At 36.3% G+C, this 15,351-nt stretch overlaps 1 non-coding gene across 1 annotated transcript; it reads left to right on the top strand.

Annotated features, from left to right (window-relative positions):
- The first annotated feature begins 2,737 nt into the window (after window positions 1-2,737).
- On the top strand, window positions 2,738-2,810 carry TRNAV-AAC. The gene has a single exon. It is a non-coding gene; the product is annotated as a tRNA-Val (tRNA).
- The last annotated feature ends 12,541 nt before the right edge of the window (window positions 2,811-15,351 follow it).

The raw sequence follows: 15,351 nt of genomic DNA, 5'->3' as shown, positions 1-15,351 counted from the left end.
CACACTTTGGGATAGGTTCTTTCTCCTTAACTCATTCCTGACTGTGCACAGAACTATAACAAATCTTCAGCAATTCACAAAAATGGCATCRCAGATGTCCAAGAAATCCCATGAAATCTTTTCTTTGCCTCTTTCGAGAAGAAGCAAAGCTTCAGTCCAGCAAACTACTGGACTCCTAAAACAAATCAGCGTAGAGAAAAGTGGATCGGCCCTTAAAATGATGAGATGTTACCAGAATGGTACATAAACGAATATTCACTATTCTCTGAAACAGTTAATCTGTTTCATCTCCCAAATTTTCAGTTACAATGTTAGTTTAATCAGATTTGGTCCTTATGTGATGTTATATCGCTCACTAATCTCTATTATTTGTGACCACTTTTGCTGTATGACCACATTTGTTGAAAGGTGGTCTGTCATTTTTATTTTAGAGCTTGTCAAGCAGTAAGTAGTGTGTCTTACATTTTTAATTATTCTTGTGTAATCAAAACTGACATCAGTCTTTTCTGGACAGAGTGAGTTTGAGTCCACTCAGATTAAAGAATGCTTACAAGTGGCTTCAACACCAGTGGATGAATGCAGTATGTAAACTACATCATGGGCTACAGCCTGTTCCAGTGCTTGTTGGCTGAGGCTCTGGTGAAAGTTTTAAGACAGCCTCAAGAGGCTGCTTTTGAAAGATCATTGTGCTTTAGATCACATTTTTCTTCTCTAGCAATTCCACAGATGAATCTGAGAAAAAATGCTCCAGGTAAATAATATTAACAGGTAATAGCAGTGACAATTTCAGAATTATCAGAAGATTAATTTGAACTCAGTTTCCTACATTGTGGCTTTTTTTTTTTTTTTTTTGAGAGTTAACAGAAAAACATATTTGGGAAGTGGAGATAGGAATTGTATTATTTAAAGAAACTCATGGTTAGGAATATTCCATCTCAGAAGAAATACTAGTCAGATATCACTGACATAGCAGTAAAATAACAAATCTCTATGCTGTCACTGGCCAAGGATAAGTGTACACTGGACATGCACTATTTMCCGCAGAGAAGCTTAATACAGCAAAAGAAGTGAATGCCAGAATCGCTCAGTTGTGCCTGTTTCCCTGTTGTGTGCATTTAAGTTCCAGTCAGGGTGGAGAAAGTCCACCTGAATACAGATTTTCTTCACAACTGCTACTCATTCAAAGTAGGAAAATATGTTACTGTCTCCAGAGTTATGGTCTCCAGACCACACACTGAAGTGACMGAACTTGGAAGTCCACAGAGACAGGCAACCAGACTTGCCAGTCCTAGTTTCTCTGCCGATAGGGGAAAGGCAAGCAGGGATGGAAAAGGCCACATTCACAGTGTAGTGGTTGCCTACAGGGTCTGCAAACCTCAGCAGAAGTATCTGCCTTCTCAGGCACTCCTAGCTCCATGTAAGGCTGGCTGAAATGCTTATGCACAGTAGAAGTTATCAATCATCTAGATCAAACAAACCAAGGAGCAGAGACACATCAGGAGCCCGTGGAGTGTATATGGTGCATATGTAGCTGATCTTACCAGGTTGCAGATATTTTTCTGCAATGAAGTCAGTGAGTTAGCTGGCTGATGCTTACCTCATCTGGGCAGAAACAGGTTTTCAGGATCTAGAAATCACTCTGGACTGAAATACCAGACACCTCCAGACTGCAGGCACTGCTAGTGTTAGGCAACAACTGAATGGGAGCAGTGAAATCTGCAGTTTTTGTAATATCACCTGACTAGCAGAAGTTATTTCAGTGTTTTAATTTCTTTAAGTAACAAAATCTTTACTGAAAGAACTGCTAAAAATTTAGGTTATTAGAATCTATAAATACTTTTCATCATAAAAACACTAAAAAGTTGCTTTTATTTTGTGAGATGTAGGTTATTCTTATAACTGAAGATCTGTTTTTCCAGAACCTATGCCTTTGCATCAGAAGTTAATCAAATTATATGATTATTGGATAGCATCTGTTGTTGTATCTGTGTAGTATCTTTGTTGATATGAACAGCTGCTGCATTTAGATACGTTCTGCATGGAAGCAAGATGTACTGTCATGACATTGTAGACTTGCTCACTTTAGGTACAGAAAACTCAAATTGGGGTAGAGATGAATATAAATTATTTTCTTCTCTTTCACACAAAAAAAGAAAAAGCYGAAAATCAATAAAAATAACATTAAGTTTGGATTTTGTGGGGGCTTTAAATATAAGATAAATGTTCAATTTGAGCTGTTCAAAATATAGGCAGCATAGATTGGGACAGAGTATAAGAGATGTTAGATAACATACATGACATTATGTATTAATTTATAAGTGTATCTTACATCAGAGCAGAGTTATGTTTTGTAAAGGGATGACACGATAGCATATTTTAATACCTAATTCTTACTTCTGTTTTAACATTTTTCATTAAATTGCCATGTAAAAACATATAAAGGATGCTTTATAGACATACGGCAGGCTGACAAATTTTCGAGGAAGTTTGTTTCATTTCAAAATGATTTTTTTTTTTTAACTAGGCAAAAGATCTCTGAACTGGTTGAGAGGCACACAGGTATGCAGTGAAAGTCAAAGTTCTTGATTTTATTTTGAATACCATTGATAATCATTTTAATTATGATTGATTTTGATAATATATTTTAATTATAACTGRTTTTTAATTATAATTATCATATAGATAATATATGATCTTATATTATCATATAGATGGTAATGATTACCTCATTATGCAGGTTTCTGTAGTGTAGTGGTTATCACGTTTGCCTAACACRCAAAAGGTCCCTGGTTCAAAACCAGGCAGAAACAAAGCTTTTCCTGCAGAGCATTGATGATAACTATTTGACACATGTTGCGGAGGAGCCAGTGAGGAGAGGTGGGCTACTGGACCTGSTACTAACAAAGAGGGACTTGTTGGAGATGTGAAAGTAGGGAGTGGCGTTGGCTGCAGTGATCATGAGTTGGTGGAGTTCAGGATCCAGCAAGAAGGACGCAGGATTGTATGTAACCTCTTCTGAGACCTACTTGGAAGAATCCCATGGGCTAGAGCTCTAGAAGGGAATGGGGCCCAAGAGAGCTGGTTAGTTTCTAGCAGCACKTCTTCCAAGATCAAGATCCATGCATCCCTATGAGTAAGAAGTCAGGTGTGTGGCGAGCAGTTAATGGGGGCAGGGGGCCTGCATGGATTAGCAAGGAGCTCCTGGCAAAACTCAAACAGAAGAAGGCAGTACACAGAATGTGGAGAAAAGGACGGGCCCCTTGGGAGGAAGGCATGAGTGTTGTCAGGGAATGCAGAGATGTGACAAGGAAGGCTAAGGCACATTTGGAATTAAATATGGCAAAGGATGTTAAAGACAACAAGAACTTTTTTAAATATACCAGCAGCAAAAGGAAGATTACGGAAAACATGGGTCTGCTGGTGAATGGGGTGGGTGCCCTGGTTAAGAAAGAGACAGAAAAAGCAGAGTTATGAATACCTTCTTTGCTTCAGTGTTTACCAAAGGCAGTCCTCTGGAATCCCAGCCCATGGACAGCCTGGACAACTGGGCGGAGAGAAACTTCATGAAGTTCAACAAGGGCAAGTGCAAGATCCTGCACCTGGGGAAGAATAACCCCAGACACCAGTACAGCCTGGAGACTGACCTTCTGAAGAACAGCTCTGTCATGGACCTGGGCGTCATGATGGATGACAAGTTGACCATGAGGCAGCAGTGTGCCCTGGTGGCCAAGAAGGCCAACARGATCCTGGGATGCATTAAGAAGAACATCTCTAGCAGGTCGAGGGAGGTGATCGTCCCCCTATACACAGCCCTGGTAAGGCCACATTTGGAGCACTGTGTCCAGCTCTGGGCTCCCCAGKACAAGAGGGATGTGGAGCTGCTGGAGAGAGTCCAGCGCAGGGCTACCAGGATGATCAGGGGCCTGGAACATCTGCCCTGTGAGCAAAGGCTGAGGGAGCTGGGCCTGTTCAGCCTGGAGAAGAGAAGGCTGAGGGGGGACCTGATCAGTGTCTATAAATACCTCAAGGGAGGCAGGGAGGAGGAGGGGCCGGCCTCTTTTCAGTGGTGGAMAGTGATAGGACTAGAGGAAACGGCCACAAGGTGAGGCACCAAAAGTTCCACAGGAACTTAAGGAAGTACTTTTTGACAGTGAGGGTGAYAGAGCCCTGGATCACTTTTCACAGACGGATGTTTCAGATGGCAGTGATCACGGAACTATAGCCCTGCGCATACACTGTTCATCTGGCATTTTATCCTTGTACCAATGACACTCTACTTTTCATTGAAACAGCACTTTTTGGTGACAGCGTAGGTCTATCACAGCAGTCATTTTCCTTTCTAATTTTCATCTTCTCTCTGTTGGAAAGAACTATCTTTTTGGATTTTGAGAAAGAATAGATTTAAATTTAAATTTAACTTCTCTTTAGTTCCTGATGAGGATTATGAATTGTTTTTGGTTTTTGGAGCTTATCACAGCATACTGATGTACTTTCCGTTCACTTTCATGTCAATTATTATTAGGTGTAAAGATTCATCAAGATTCATCATGTGTAGAATGTTCTGCTAACATTATTGACTTAGACGTACTTCTCAAGGTCTTTCTTACGTTCCAATAAAATGTCAGGAATTAATTTTCCTGACATTTGCTTCACAATACTCCAGTGAGCTTTGCTCTACTTCTAGTATCTCATTTCTGCCTACCTGTGCACTCTGTGACAAGTTCACAAATAATTCCTATTATTTAATGAAGCTCAACCTAGTGTCTTCTACAGTGTTTATTTTTTTGACAGCTGCAACCTTTTGACATTATTTGATGTTTTCTAAACTTATTGTTCTAAACCAGATGTCTGAAATTTAAAAAGGAACTAACTTTCCTGCTCCCTTTCCCAAAAATAACAAGGAACTTTTGCCTTTTGCTCACAGAATATTTTTGTGTCATTGTAATTTTTTTTTTTTTTTTTACTTTAAGTTATTGAATATAACAGTTTAATTTGAGAGAGCTTTCAGCTAAATGGTAAGATGATTTCCGTTCTGTGCCTGGATACATAACATTGTCTAAATCCTGCCAAGTTCCTGTACTACTAAGGAGTGAAGAGTGAAACTTTTGCTCTTGGTTTCTGCTCAGCAGTCATGGTGCTGGCACTTTGCACTCTAAGTGAGGAGGCCAGTAGCTCTTCTCCTGATTTAAGGTGCATCTCGTGCACAGGATCAGAAAATTGCATTCATGCTATACAATACCCAGTGCAGATTCTCATGGAAGGAACTTTTACTAGAAAGCAGATTAATGCCATAGCCTCATCTTCATCATTTGGTCTTCTCAAACATGGCAATATATACACATGCGTATTGTATAAGATCCCATTTCATAAGATACTCTGTTACTGCTGTGCTTTGCCATGTGTCCTTTGTGATGTGAGTAGAAGAAATTCTCATGTGTCACCATGCTAATAAGCAAACTGTAATTGTAACAATTAGAAATTATTATTCATAAATTATTGGAAGACTGAAATTACTAGATAAGTTTACCAGAAGCACTGAATAGTTAAATTCTGGGAAAGGCTAAGTATATTTGGATGCTTGAACCCAGGAAAGAAAAAAAAGAACAAGTGGATGGATGGTGAATATGAGAGAGTCATGAATGGCAAGCAGGAGATAGCAAAAGGGTGATTATTAATCCTATAGCTCAAGAACTAGTCAATTGAAAATCAAACGGTTATACATCCAAACAATAATAAGAGGAAGTACTTTTCTCCTGATGCGTCATTTMATTTATGAAACTTTCTGCCTAAGCACATTGTATATGACCACAAAAGGGTCCACAAGTCTTCAGGCAGTTTCCATGAGGTGTTAAATAGCTGTAAAATGCAAGGGTTTGCATACAGCTTCCACCTCTTGACTCTCAGAATCTGGAGGAGAACATATATGAGAAAACATATTCTCTCTGCATATATTTGATTCCTGGCTCCTTCCTAAGCAAGCACCTTAAATATTTCTGGTGCTCAGTGGACACTCCTGATAAAACAACAACTCTGCATCTGCCTAGATGTAACTATAGCAGAAAGTTAGTTGGCTGAAGAGTGGGGTGACGAGGAAAACAAGAAACCAGCCTTTTGCAGATAGCTTCCAATCTAAGGTGCAGGCTGGGACCCTTCCCTCATGCTCCAGAAGTGAAAGCTGGGAAGACCTCATGCTTTAAGACAGACAATATTACAGACCTTCCTGGCAAAGATGCTAAATATTACAATAGAAGTGGATCTTACTGTGAGTAGGTTTGTCACACTGTCATTTCTAAATCTTGAACATCATCACACATTTTTCTAGTTAAATAATTGAAAGGCCTTGAAAGTGCCTGCAGGAACTAAAATTCCTGTCTGTAGGAATTAAAAACAAAACACAAAACAAAAAGGTATTAATACTAACTTGAAAATGAAAGCAAAGTCTTTTCTCTTTCAGTTTAGCAGAAACATGTGAGATCRTTTCTTTTGCTCATCAAAGAAACAAACATAGCCAGTTTTCTGCGTTTGTTCTCACAGAAAAGTTTAGAAGTATTTCAGTGTTTTGGAAGTATTTAATAGTTATTGTTTCAAGTTATCTCAAAGTACCGAAGTTAAAAAGTAAAAAGTTTTCTTGCCAAAGACACMATGCAAATGTTTTTCAATGCTCTTTGAGTGGTGAAAATTTGATTTTTATCTCAGACCTTCAAAGACATACATATTTAGCTTTGAACATGTAAAGAGTCTCATTGGGTTCAGATGAACTCAGCTTCATGCATCCCTCCCTTTTTAGCAATCACTGTAATATTAATAGATGTATGTTTCTGAAGACTTAGAAAGAAAACATCAAAGACCTTGCACCACACATTATAGTATTAGTAAACAAAAATATTTTTGGCAAACACATAGTCATTTTTSTTCCTAAAGCAATAGAGACATGAATATATTTTAAATTCTTTGGTTTGTGTAGTGTACCTAAATACATTAAGTATAGTGCCAAAAATGCATTTTTTTTTCATTTAAACACAGAGAAATTTGCAATTACCTCATTATCAATAGCAGTAACTCTATATATACCTACTAATTGATTCCAGCTATCTGGTTCAGTGAATTACTCTCACCTCTGTGACACCTACTATTTGTTATCTATGAACTAAATGTGATCTCAGAGTATTAAAGGCAATTTGACCTGGAGTGATATCACGGTGAATATCCTGGGGATCTAAAGCCAAAATAAAGCAACTGGGAAAAAATGTATTTACCACTTGCGTACAGACAACATTTTTATCTTTATACACTGTTATTTTTGTAGCAGCTGTAGGAAATCATCCATTGGTTGTCCAAAGTGATGAAAAGCTATTTATTCTGTTTAAGAGGCTAATTTTAATTCAAAGATACCAAAATCTGCTGTTATTGAATTGGTAATCGAGATATGTCTAAATTTGACCCAGGTAAGCTTTTGTTGTTAGTCTTCTAACTAAAATGCTCAACGGAATGAGTTGGTTTTTTTTTGTAAGTAATTCTCTTGGCTATAAACCCCAGAGATTTCCATGGTCTTGACTCTTTCTTAATGCTGGCTCCTTATGATGCTTCTTCTATGCTTATACATATACTTTACTCAATAGAGGATTTACTTAGTTTCCCATCTAATGCACTGACGTACTATCTAGCATGGAGAATTGCGTCAGAAACCGAAATCCAGGAAACAATCTAGCCAGGGACGTAAAGGAAAGTGTACTTGGACCGTACGAGAGTAACTGACATTCTGATAAAGCAAACACTTAAGGACTTCCTCATCTCCCATCAGTACTCTCAGAAAACAAATCAGGAGGCTTCTTCCTTCTTATATTCTTTTAAATCTGACACACTCTTCCTAGAGCCGAAGGTAATTCAGATTGACACAAGTATACCTCCAAGCACTTTTCCTATGCCATATCATTTAAAATACATTTTAAAACCTTCTTTTAGAAAACCACACATCTGAACTAAATTCATTGCCTACCAATGTTGTTGTTAGTCCTATAACTATATAAAGAAATGAATGAATAATTCAAAGCCTARTTTCTGAGATACATGGGGAAAACTATATTTCCTGTATCATTGTCAGAATCCATTTCTTCAAAATGTTCTGGATCTTTAGAAATAAAGCAAATGCATGATCTGTGGATGCTCTCTYTACTAATCAGCAAGCACAAATCCTATGTGGTTTATTTTGTTTAATTCCCAGATCTCCTATATGAAGCTGGATTGCTCCCCAAGAGAAGACAGGCTGCTTTAATGACAGCCAAATGCATCATTTTGTATGTATATGAATCTGAAAATTTTGTGGAATGCTGTAGATGTTTAATTTAATATTTTGACCTCCTGTTCAATGATAAGAAAATGAAAATTCCTGTGGGCTTTGTTGTTTTTCTGGAAAATATTGATTTTTTTTTTTTTTTTTTTAATCCTTACTGGACTATTAAACATGTTCTATAAATACTGGGATTGAGTATAATATTAACTACTTTTATGAATCAGAACATTGGTGGTGAGCAATTAATCAGAGTTTTTCCCACATATGCACTTTAGAACCTGGTAAGAATCCTCACATTGGAATATATCATTATGTTGAGGTCCTTCTAGGACTCCTTGTTAAGTAARCTGGTGTTTGTTAAGGATAAATGATGTGATTTGCAAAAACATTTCAACTAAGCCTTAAACAAGAGCTGAACCTAAAAATGGGAGATTGATTGATGAAGAAACCCCAGTTTTTATCCTTTTATCACTGAAAAGTTAAAACTACTTCTCAATTTTCTTTAGTGTTTTATACTTTGAGGCAATGTGAAACATAACCTAAGAAATGACATAAATCTTCATTAAAATCAGAAATTCAAGGAGGTACTTTGTGGAACCTAATTAAACTTGAGAGCAACTCATTAAACTTAGCAGCCTGAACAAGAAACTATCCAAAGTTTCATTAGTGGAGCAAAAAGCTGATTAAGAATTAATGTTATCTTTAAAGTTAGAAATTATTGTGACTCCTCTTACTAACAGGATATGTGTTGTGTCACATTGTTACGTTCTGAATTGTGTTATGTAAAGCTAAACTAAATTCTAACACTCTCAAATGATGCTGTCTTTCATATATACGTGATTGTAGCAGGAGGGTTAGCATCTTGTTTCAGTGCTCTGCAAAAAAGTAATGCTTTCAAATCAAGCTTAATAAACAAAGTTACTTGGAACTCTGTYTAGAACACAATTGTTAGTGAAGGTACTGCAGTCCTCTCTGTGAGGGTCTGACATTCAACAATTAAGTAATTGTTGCAATTCATTGTTTTTCCTTTTTTTTTTTATATATATACCTGTCCACTACATCTGTGACTGCAATGAATGTTAAGCTAGGCCAAGAAAATTTTCAGGCAGGCAGCTAATTGGATTTTATTAAACTACACTGAGAACATTTACAAATAACTTTGGATGGAAAACTGTACAGTTTTTTTTTCTCCATAGGACTGTGTGTGAATGAGAAAAAAAACATTTTAAAAATGAGTTGAAATGGCAGATGACTTTTTTTTTAAGGACCTTAGGACTAAACGCAGAAAACATATAGTTCTGTTTTTCCTACTGAATACTACAAATACCCAAGCAAGTAGCTGTTTTAAGTTAACAGCATTTAATAATGACCACAAGTGCCTGAAAAAGAGATTGGATACTAATTTACCTGCTAGAGGTTTGGCTTATTTTACATAAATCATGTTTGGATATGGTTGCTTTGACTAGAGTAGGATACACAACATGATAACCAGAAGCCAATTCTCAAAAGGTGACACATAAACTATATCTGCAAAATATGTGCATTTGAATAATTATACCCAGAATTTTTATTTGCATGTGTAATTACACGTCTATAACTAAAATGATTTTGGACTATTGACAATTTTTATATGGAACTCATTTCTGTCTCACATTTTAATGTGGTTCCTCTAACTTTCCACAGCTACTCTCTCTGTCTCTTTAATTTAAAATACCTATTTAAAATATAAAGAAGGTAGCCAGCTGAAAGGCACATTTCTGGTATTTTAGTGATTTACATTTCAAATTTGGGAGAAAGTAGAGTGGATTCCCCGCCAGGAAAAAAAAAAAGACTTAATTTTTGAAATTTTGGCATCTTCCCCACTAAAGACAAGAAAAAAAAGGGTATTACCTTATATCTGTAGATGAAAACCGGCACTCGGTAGACTTGACTGTAAAAATTAAGTGCTAGTCTCAGTGAAGTTAAACACAACCACTAGAACAGATGAATTCAGTGAATTCAGGCTCGACTGTAAGGAGATGTGTATATAAATATGTCTGGGAACTTGTATATATACAAGTGTATATATACAACTCGTATAAGGTATAGATTGTAAATGTATTGCTTGGACTCTATAATATCTTTATAATATCATGTAATTAGCAATATGCCTAATTACTCACCAGAAATTAAATATATGTATCCCTATAATATTAAACACATACGTGCTGCTGGAATAAGCTGCCCATGTATATGGAATAGACATCACGTTCTGGCCAAATGGGAAGAAGCAGAAACCAGAATTTCATGGGTGCTAGTTTTTGCTATGTCAAATGACAATATCTTATCTCCAGTTCTTTAAGAACTGTATACTAGAGATGAAAAGAAGTGCAAATATGTTTTTGTAAAGATACTTATATAAACCTCACAATACCTGATAGTCTGAGATGAATTTGTCTGCCCAAAATCACTGTGAAGCAGGGAAGTCAATTTATCTTCTTTTCACACACGGGGACCTGAGGCTCAGAGAGGCTAAAGCCCAGACTCAGACAGACTGAATTCCAGTTAAACCTCTCAGTCTTGTGTTTCCAATTGGTGAGGTGCCTCTGGTGCAGTGTTGAAGGTCATACAGGATATCTGTAGCACAGCTGAAAAATGGAATCTAGTTATTCCTAATCCCAAAGTAAGGCTCTAAATCACTGGATGATTCTTTTTAAGGTTGGCTGTGCTGAAAATGAGTTAGGAAAGAGAGGCAATATCCATMTGTATGTTAGGAGACCCTGTTTCTCAGATATCTTTTCACATTTTAAAAGATCTCTCCCTTTTATGCAAAGTTAGTTGAATGAAGTTAGTTAAATCATAAAATCATCCGAAATATGCTCCGTACAAGAACAGTGAATTGATCCTGAAAAAAATCAGAATATAATGGTATTTACATTCCAAATATATGGAGAATTTTTTAACTCACATAGTATGCATCCCCCACTATCTTTCTGTATCCCATGAAATTCATCAATATGAAGGAGCCAATATATAAAATTTGAAAAGCAGGACAAATTTCAGCAATACTAGAAATAAACACTACATATCCAGAATCTTCTCAAAATAAATATACAGATATACTCCTTTTATACAACCTGAGGGTAGTTTTAGTTCCCACAATATTGTAAGAGTGTCTTTTCAGGAACAAGAAACAGGCAAAACAAAATGGCAGAACCTAGTTTAGCCAATAAAATATGAGAAAAATGTCAGTGATTTTTAGTTTAATCAAAATGGCTTGCTTGATTGGCCCCAGGTAATTCATTATGCTTGTGAACACTTGTGAAAGTATGACAAGTAAGATCAAATAGAAATATAAATATTCACACATAGCAAACAAAGTATATAGCAGGTGAGGAAGGAATTTGAACTCTGTAATTCACATACAYATACATTGGATAAAACACACTTCCAAGAGTTTTTTTTTAATTATTATTTGAAGTAGAGTTATATTGCTAGGCTCTCAGTTGTGCATGAGGAAGTACTTCTCAAACACACTCGTTTTGCCTAAACTTCACAACAGATACATGCAAGTGTGAACAGCAGCTCCTGGCKACATGACTGTTAATGGCAATGAGATTACAGGGAATCTCCATTTCTGTATTTCAGAAATGGATCTTAATTAATCTTTCAGACCAAGTGTTCCAGAACTGACCCCAAAACAGTACTGAAAGGCGTCCAAATGCTTGAGTTGGGATATGTTCTCTGTTAGAGCCAGGCTGGAAAGGGCTGGGTTTGGGTCCTGCCTCCCACTGCGCTCTCCACTCAAGATGTAGTTTTTGGTGTTATCCTCCTCCATCTCTCTGCCCCGAGAAAGCCTGGCTCAGGCCATGTTTGATTCAAAGTGACAAGAATTTCAGCAAGGTGTGACAGGACTCGGCACAGATTTCTGAGCCCTTTCCGGATTTAACCTATGAAGTCTCAGGTCTGAATCTAGACTCAAAACTTCTCTTTCTGCCTGTGGCATCCCTGTATGTCTGTAACCCACTATACTTCATTACTGTTCCTTCAGCACCAGCTCATGCTAGTTCTGCTGATTTGAATGCTTAGGAATCAGGGAGTTATTGATAGCTATCATTCTTGTCATTTCTAATGAAGTTATGTTTTTTGGTAGTTAAGGATATCACCAGTAAAATTGCTCTTGGCCTCAATCTCTCTCTGACTAGGAATCACATTTTGTGTGGTAGTGCTGTCAGTGGCTTATTCTCATKCAGGCAAACACATGTCTCTCAAAAAGGTTGCACACTGGTAATAAATACAGCAGATATTTTACAGCAAGAGACAGAAACATATTTTTAAACCAGGCAGCAAGCCAGGTCTATTTATCATTAACAATTATGGCTCAGGAAATGTCTGTGATAATTCCTCATAGTGTAAAGAGCAGCAGCTCAGCAGGCAGGCAAGGCAGAGGACTACTGCTAAACCAGGAATAATTGCACTTACAGAACACTGCCCCAAACCCAAACAAGCAAAGCATTGGGAAGCCTTTCTCAGCCCTGTCTCTAGCATAACCCTGTATCTCCAGGGTACTGAGCATCCCACGGTCTTCACTATAGTTCACAAAATTGCCTTTATTTTGGCTGCCCACTAACAGTCCCTCACCTCTGCGAGGGTCTTACATAAAATGATTAGAGAACAGGTTGAGAGCTGTTACTGATGTATCCTAATAGTGGAGCCAATTGCAAATCTGCACAAACTGTCATGGCTCTTTTTTTTTTTTTTTTTTTTTTTNTTTTTTTTTTTTTTTTTTTTTTTCCTTTTCTTTTGTAAGAAGAGGAAACATACATTTTTAATTGGTTGGCTCATTCAAAGGATAGAAAAATGAACAAATTGGTCACCTGCCCTTTTACATACTCCAAAACTCAGAACATGGTCCCGCAAATGTGGTTCTAATCACCATTGCATATGAACCTCCTTTTTTCTCTTACATCTAGGTGGTCAAAGAAGCACTGGCTTCGTCTACACAGTAGCAGGGAAATGCTTCTCTGGGTRGATAGCGTTTTAACCTTGTATCTTTCATCCAAAATGTAGATACCTGTTTTTGTAAATATACATTAGTGAAACAGGGAAAGRCTATGCTTTCTAAAGTTGTTGGAAATAGTTCCATTGATTTCAAAGTGAGTTACTGTGTTTTAGATTAAAAATGAGCAGTTAATTGTTGAAGGTAGACATGGTAGACAAATAGGTAGACAAATAAAGCTATATGAAATTGAAACACAGATGGTTGGTAACATGTTAGAGTGTTACAACTTCAGAATCAAGAGTCATTCTATCAAAGATGCAGTATGTGCTTATTTTTATCTTTCTATCTCTTTGGCTTTTGGAATAATAGACAACATTATTACCTTGCTAATATTGTCCTGATCTTTATATAAATCTATGGGCAACATTTAAAATTTCTTTTTCTATTGCCTTACCAATAGAAAATAACGGAGCTTGTAATTTCTATTTCAAGAAAGGCCTAGATTTACATGATGTATACATAGTGTAGACTTACATTTTGTATCTGCTGAGAAGAAAAATGAGGAAAAAAAGATCATAACCCCATCACCATCACACACACACACGTACATATGGGAAAAWCTGAGTTATGTGAGACTGAGCATCACAACCCATCTGCCTCCAATAACTCATTTGAATATCTAAATCTTCTGACTATTTTCAAATGTATTTTRTTTTTGTTTGCATTTTTAAAAATGTCTTTGATATTTTAAGCAGAATTTTCATCCTTGACTCAAATGGACTTGTCCTGCTTTCCTTAGAAGATAAATTCCTACTCCACACTTTTTAATGAAAGGGTGTTTAAGATAAAGAAATTTTGCTCTATTTATATTCCTGGTTAAAATTTAATAGCTATATTTAAACTAGATCAAATCTTGATTTATCTTAAAGTCCTTTAAATTTCTGAATGACATTAATAAGTTCTTGGATCACAGTATTTTCGTAACTCCCACACTATGTCACTTATTTTCAAGGATGCAAGATCTTTTTGTGGAGAAGCACATGTCTGTCCAAGGAAAAATAATTGACAACCCCTTAGGGTATTTTGATTAGTGTTTTCTAGTTTATTGTCTCTGATTTGTGGCTGTAATATAACATAACATAAAGCAAAATCCTCATAACTGACTTCCTCTTTGAGTCTTGCTGGTATCTGAATCTCTTAACATCAGATCTGTGGGAATATATGGTCTCTTTAGTTTCAGCATATGGAGCATCAGTGCTGTTCTGATTAGGTTGCTATATCTCTGTAAATCGGGTATGAAGTAAAATATAAAAGTAACTGTGAGATAGTTCTCCAACAAAAATTATTGAATGAAGTTTGAATGTGCTTAACTTCAATTTTTTTTCCTCCTCTCTTCCATCTTTCTCATATTTAAAATATTCTAGGAGATTCCTATTCTATGTTTCTGTATAAACTGCCATGTGTAGCAGGTGATGAAGAGCAGCTGATAAAGAGAAAAAAAATAAAAAAACCTCTTAATTCCTGTTCATTGTAAGTAGAGCAATTAACAATAGAAATATGATGCTACGATTTAATTACTAATGGTATGTTTTTGACATATGAACATATCACAAAGTTTTGTGCCATACAAATCTGTGTGACCAAAAGTTGAAGTATGACTAATACTCTATCTAGTATGTAACTGCTTTAGTTTAGGAGAGGGTTTATCCAAAGAAAATTTATACTAGTATACTAAATTATAAAACATCACTATATCTATAAAAACAAACAAAAAATAACTGCAAAAATATAAAAAAGACTTATCTTTCATGTTAATATTACATCTTTATTGTTATTAATACATCTTTATTGAACTTAAGTAAATCAAAATAGAGCATTAAAGACCACTTTAAGTAGTAAACAAGTTACTAAGTAATTGTTTCCTGAAGTGTCATGCACTTCAAAGGCAATTCTTACTATAGTAGCTCTTTTTAAGCAAAACTCATTTCCCCTGTGTGTGGATGGACCTTTCAAAACCTATGAACAGCTCTTACATTGTGTATTACACTTCAATGCTAGAAATGGCTAACYGTAGTCATAA

This window comes from Nothoprocta perdicaria, unplaced genomic scaffold (genome assembly GCF_003342845.1).
Source record: "Nothoprocta perdicaria isolate Ctin4 unplaced genomic scaffold, notPer1 scaffold_13, whole genome shotgun sequence".
Lineage (NCBI taxonomy): Eukaryota > Metazoa > Chordata > Aves > Tinamiformes > Tinamidae > Nothoprocta > Nothoprocta perdicaria.
The sequence above is the reverse complement of the archived record's forward strand: the minus strand, read 5'-3'. Positions and strand labels throughout refer to the sequence as shown.